This window comes from Pinus tabuliformis, chromosome X (assembly GCF_031772625.1).
Source record: "Pinus tabuliformis cultivar Carrire ecotype Pingquan chromosome X, CPIR1, whole genome shotgun sequence".
Taxonomy (NCBI): domain Eukaryota; kingdom Viridiplantae; phylum Streptophyta; class Pinopsida; order Pinales; family Pinaceae; genus Pinus; species Pinus tabuliformis.
The window spans coordinates 721,573,451-721,580,065 of NC_142308.1; positions in this window are offsets into that span (position 1 = coordinate 721,573,451).

A 6,615-nucleotide genomic window follows, 5' to 3' on the forward strand; every position below is an offset into this window, starting at 1 on the left:
ATTTCGAAGGAAACCACGACAGAGGGTTTGATGTAGACGTTGTCAAAACTATATGAAAAACCCTCGGCCTCAAACAAGGTATTTCTTATGAAACGGTTATTTAATATGAATATGTCAGAAGGTGGATCTGTTGCAAACCATTTAAATGATTTTAATACAGTTACAAGTCAGTTAAGTTCTGTAGGGGTAAAATTTGATGATGAAGTTAGAGCTCTGTTATTCTTGTGCTCATTACCAGAAAGTTGGAATGGTTTGGTAATGGCCATTAGTAACTCCGTTTCTAGATCTAGTACTTTAAAGTTTGATGATGTTGTCGGTGCTATCCTTAGCGAGGAAATGCGACGGAAAAGCTCTGGTGAGACATCGGGAAATGCTTTGAGTGCAGAGTCTAGAGGAAGAAAAATGGAAAGAGGAAAGAGCTCAGGATATCACAGTAAATCAAGGAAAGGCAGATCCAAGTCCAGATCGGGGATAGTGTGCTGGAAATGTGGAAAGAAAGGACACCTAAAGAAAGACTATAGATATCGGAAGGGAAAAGAAGGAGATGCACAGTAAGAAAACAATCATGAAGCAAATGTGACAGGTGAGGTGTTACAAGATGCTTTGATTCTTTCTTTCGAAAATATTACTGATTCCTGGGTGGTAGATTCGGGGGCTTCATTCCATGCCACACCTGATAAGAAATACCTCCATGACTATGTTCAAGGAGATTTTGGACAAGTTCGTCTGGGTGATGATAAACCCTGTAAAATCGTTGGAATGGGTAAGGTTCTTGTAAAACAGAAAAATGGAAACCAATGGCTATTAAAGGAGGTAAGGCATGTTCCAGATATACAGAAAAATCTGATTTCAACAGGGCAGTTAGGCGGTGAAGGTTGTGTGAAAAATTTCACAGATAAAGCTTGGAAGGTCACCAAAGGAGCCCTGGTAATAGCAAAAGGCGAAGGGGTTGGTACATTGTATTTATGCAATGGTATTTCTAACTCTGTTAATGCTTTAACTTCCAAAGGAGTAGATGCAGCATTATGGCATCATAGGCTCAGACACATGAGTGAAAAGGGGATGAAGATTCTTCACTCAAGGAATTTGTTGCCGGGTTTGAAGAATGTTGATTTGGAATTCTGTGAGAATTTCATTTATGGAAAACAGAAGAGACTCAGATTTCTCAGAGTTGGGAAAGAAAAGAAGAATGAAAAATTAGAGCTTGTGCATACAAATGTATGGGGACCTGCTCAGGTATCATCTCTCGGTGGCTCTCGTTATTATGTTACTTTTATTGATGATGCAACTAGAAAAACTTGGATTTATTGTATTAAGAATAAATCTGATGTATTTGATACTTTCAAGAAATGGAAAGATTTGGTTGAGATTGAGACAGGAAAGAAATTGAAGTGTCTTAGATCAGACAATGGAGGTGAATATTGCAGCAAAGAGTTTGATAGGTACTGTTCAGAGCATGGAATTCGCAGAGAGAAGACAGTTCCAAGAACACCACAAGAAAATGGTGTGTCAGAAAGGATGAACAGAACAATCATGGAGCATGCAAGGTGCATGAGATTGCATGCAGGATTGCCTTTACAGTTTTGGGCAGATGCTGTAGATACTGCTGTTTATCTAATAAACAAAGGGCCTTCAAGTTCCTTGGATGGTGGTGTTCCAGAGGAAGCATGGATAGGTAAAAAGGTAAACTACTCTATTTTAAAGCCTTTTGGTTGTGAGGCCTTTGTCCATATTGATAAAGAAAATAGAACAAAGCTTGAGGCAAAGTCAAAGAAATGTACCTTTATTGGATATGGTGTTAATGATTTTGGTTATCGCTTATATGATTATGAAAATCACAAAATCATTAGGAGCAGAGATGTAATATTCAATAAAAAGGTCTTGTATAAGAATCAGTTGCAGGAAAATAAACAGGAAAAGGAAAACAAGGAATACGTAGTTCTTGATGAAATCACTGAAAAAGGAAAGGTGCCTGAAAATAATAATAATCAACAACCACAACAACAACAACCACCACAACAACAACAGGCACCCCAAACACCTGAAAGTGGTGTTAGAAGATCTACCAGGATAAGTAGACCCCCTGAACGATACTCTCCTTCATTATATTATTTATTATTGACTGATTCTGGTGAACCCGAATGTTATGAAGAAGCAATGCAGGTTGAAAGCAGGAAGAAGTGGGAGGTAGCCATGGAAGAAGAGATGGACTCCTTAATGCATAACCAGACTTGGGATTTAGTCAGGTTGCCTGTAGGAAAAACTACATTGAAGAATAAATGGGTTTACAGGCTGAAGGAAGAAGATGGAGGAAAACAGAGGTATAAAGCTAGACGTGTGGTGAAGGGTTTTGCACAGAAGAAATGTATTGATTTTGATGAAATATTTTCTCCTGTTGTTAAAATGACTTCAATCAGAACCATTTTAAGTCTTGTAGTAGCTGAAGATTTGCATCTTGAGTAGTTAGATGTAAAGACAACCTTTCTCCATGGGGATTTGGAGGAAGAGATATATATGCAGCAGCCACAAGGATATGAAGTGAAAGGGAAGGAGAAACTAGTGTGCAGGTTGAAGAAGAGCTTGTATGGCTTAAAACAGGCTCCAAGGCAGTGGTATCTAAAATTTGACAAGTTTATGTCTGAACAAGGTTATACTAGATGTCACTCTGATCATTGTGTTTATTTGAAAAAGAAAAATGATGGCAGCTATATTATATTGTTATTGTATGTAGATGACATTCTTGTTGCAAGATCTAAAATGCAGGAAATAAATGCGCTCAAAAGAAAATTGGCAAATTCATTTGCAATGAAGGATTTGGGAGCTGCAAAACAAATCCTTGGTATGAGAATAACTAGAGACAGGAAAAATCGTAAATTAACATTGTCTCAGAATGAGTACATACAAAAGGTGTTGAAAAGATTTAACATGCACAATGCAAAACCAGTTAGTACACCTTTTGCTAGCCATTTCAAACTTAGCAAGGAAATGTGCCCAAAGACTTAAGAAGACATGGATTATATGTCTAAAGTTCCTTATGCATCAGCAGTTGGAAGCTTAATGTATGCAATGGTCTGCACAAGGCCTGATATTGCACATGCAGTGGGAGTTGTAAGCAGGTACATGAACAATCCATGAAAGGAACACTGGATGGCAGTGAAATGGATTCTCAGATATTTGAAAGGTACCACAAATCAAGCATTATGCTTTGGTGGTTCAAACATCTCCCTACAAGGATATGTTGATGCAGATATGGCAGGTGACAGAGATAATAGGAGGAGCACTACAGGATATGTATTTACTGTTGGAGGAACAACTGTCAGTTGGGTTTCAAAAATCCAAAGTGTTGTTGCACTTTCAACAACAGAAGCAGAGTATGTTGCTGTTACAGAGGCTAGTAAAGAAATGATTTGGTTACAAAGGTTTATGGGTGAATTGGGTAAGGAGCATGATATGGGCACGTTATACAGTGATAGTCAAAGTGCCATTCATATTGCAAAGAACTCAGCATTTCATTCCAGGACTAAACACATACAGCTGAAGTACAATTTCATATGATTAGTGTTGGAAGATGGAGAGTTGAAGCTGGAAAAGATACACACTAGCAAGAATCCTGCAAATATGCTAACAAAATTTGTAACCAGGGAGAAATTGAGAACATGCTCAGTTTCAATTGGTCTTTAAGGACGACGATGAAGATGAAAAACAGCTAGGTCTAAAGAGGAGTCATTGTCCAGCAAATGAAGCAGCAGTGGAGTTGCTACAATCATTCTCCAAGTGGGAGATTATTGTGTGTGGAGCATGATTGTTCAAAGGTCTTTGTTTCAGCCGGATGTATGCCCCAGGAAGTCTTGTACACCCCTCCACGCGGGGGGGGGGGGGGGGGCGGGGGGGGGCGATCCCTCCCGGCTGGGGGGTCCGGGGGCCAGCGGTCCCCTGGTGGGGGCTCGGGGGCAGCGCCCCCGAAGCTAAAAACAAATGTAAAATTGCCTTGTAAAAGTATAGTAATTTCTAGTCAATCTGGGTCATTCATTAGGCGGATGATTTGACGGTAGAACTTATGTTTAGTTTAGGGTTTTTTGCCCTAGAAGGAAACCCCTCTCTTTGTATGAGGGTATTGTATTTGAGGCTGTGAAATAGATGTGTATTGTGTGAGCGAGAAACAGAGAGGTGAGACTGTGAGAGAAAACATAGGATATTACAACGGATTTGCTGTAGGTTGTGTCTCTTCATTTTGCTGGATAATAGAAAGGAAGGACTGGCTGTTCGGGGTGGACGTAGCCCAAACTGGGTGAACCACGTATATCTGTGTCTCTCTTGTTTTGTACATTTTCTGTGTTTATATTTATGCAATATTTTATGTGTTCCATTGCTCCGTAATATATAATTTTCTAACACAATTCTCATGGGCTCATTGATTTTTTTTTTTATTTGCAAGGTAATGATGGATTTAGGATCAATAGACTCATCAGTGGGTTAATGAAGGAGGCGAAAGCTGAAGGTGGCGAATGAGGGAAATATGAGAAGGTAAAAATGAGACTGGAGGACCGAAATCAGTTGGCTGAAAAGGACTGCAATTCAAAACAGAAGGAAAATAAACTTTGCAGAAAAACAAGAAAGGAAAAGACAGAAATGTAAATAAACTAACAAAAAAAAAATGAATTCAAACCTATTTAGGAGGTAACCACCATGTGGTGGCTACTGGAAGTATCTCTTCAGATGTTGGCCACTAACAGGGAGTTTTGCAATTTCTCCCTGTAAAGTTTTCAACCTGTAAGTTCCTTGACCAATTTTTTCCACAACTTGGAAAGGGCCCAGCCATAAGTGTTGGAATTTCATGTGTTTACCTTTTGGCTCATTCGACTTGTCCCATTTTAGGACTATCTCTCCTACTTGGTAATCTTTATCTCCTGCCAGATGGCGATCAAACCACCTCTTCACAGTCATTTGGTGATTTCTAAATTTATTTCTGGCTTTATCTCTCAATTCCTCCAACCTCACCAGTTGGTTGATCCTTTCTCGAAGTAAGGCTGAAGGGGTTCCTCTTGAAGCTTTGGAGAGCTGTAAAGAGGGAAGAGTAAAGTTTGGAGGCAAGATGGCTTCCTATCCATAGACGAGGAAGTATGGGGAGTTTCCTAAGGGCACTTTTGGGGTGACCCTATTGACCCAAAGGGAATTTGTTAGAGCGTTGTGCCAGTTCCTCTGGTTGTCAGTGACAGATTTGCAGATTATGCATATGAGGTTCTTATTTGAAGACTCTGCAACTCCATTTCCCTGGGGGTAATAGTTTGATGCATACCTTATGTGAATTGATTTATCAATAGCAAATTCAGTCAAATTCAATGATGAAAAGTAAGAAGAATTATAAGATATGAGAGCATCAGGGATGCCATACCTGTTGATAATAAATTTCTCAATAAATGATATTACCTCATCCTCGTTCACCCTCCAAAGCGGGATAGCTTCGGTCCATCTGGTGAAGTAGTCGGTCACTGTGAGTATATACTTATGCTACTGTGAAGAGTTTGAAGTGATCTTGCCTATGACATCTAGGCCCCATTGCTGGAATGGGTGATAAATCATAACGAGCCTGAGGGGAACAACTGGATTTGTTTATCATCCTACGGCAGTTTGACATACCTTGCATTTCCGAGCGTAGGCATGCGAGTCTCTAAACAATGTGTGCCAATAATATCTAACTCTTAATATTTTGTGAGCAGTGGTCTCTCCGCCATAGTGACCACCTGCTATGCCGTCATGCATTTCTTTCAAGACATGGTAGGCATCATCCTTTTCCAAACACCTCAACCAGATTCTGTCATAATTTTTTCTGTATAATGTGTTATTGGCCAAATGATACTGATTAGATTTCAATTTGAGCACTCTCTATTGTGTTGCATCCATGTGTTCAAGACATGACCCTCGTGTAAGATAAAAGTGGATGTCATAATACCACGACTTAGGGTCTAAAAGGGCTTGTGATGTTTCACGCTCACACATTAGCACTTCATTAATCCATAGGGGCTCCTCCCTGAATTCCACTTGTGCATTCTGTAAGTTCTGTGCTTCTGGTTCTTCGGATGCCCCTACTTTTTCCGCTAAGGCTTATGCCATGAGCTCACACAGTCCCTGCACTCGAACTATTTTCATTGACTTAATCTCGAGGTTGTATTCTTTCAACGTGGTTATCCAATTTCCTCTCCACTCACCCATTTATTTCTGCACAAAGAGGGCTCTTACAGCAGGATGGGGAACGATCACTTTAGTCTTCGCCTTTAATAAATAAGGGTGGAAATATTTTATGGCCTTAAAAACCGTAAAGCCTTGTTTCTCCACGTCTGGGTAGTTTAGTTCTACTCCCTAGAGATTAGAGCTCATATAGGAAATGGGGACTTCGTTGCCATCATCATTCTTTTGAGTGAGAATTGCGGCATATGAAACATCAGAAGCAAAAGTGTAAAAGAAGAATTCCTTGCCAAAATTGGGGCTAACCAAAGTAGGAGCTTTTGCAATTGCCTCCTTGATTCACTGAAATGATTTCTTAGCTTCATCGCTCCACTTATACACAACATCTTTTTTCATCATTAGCTACATAGGATGCACTATTTCTACAAAGCC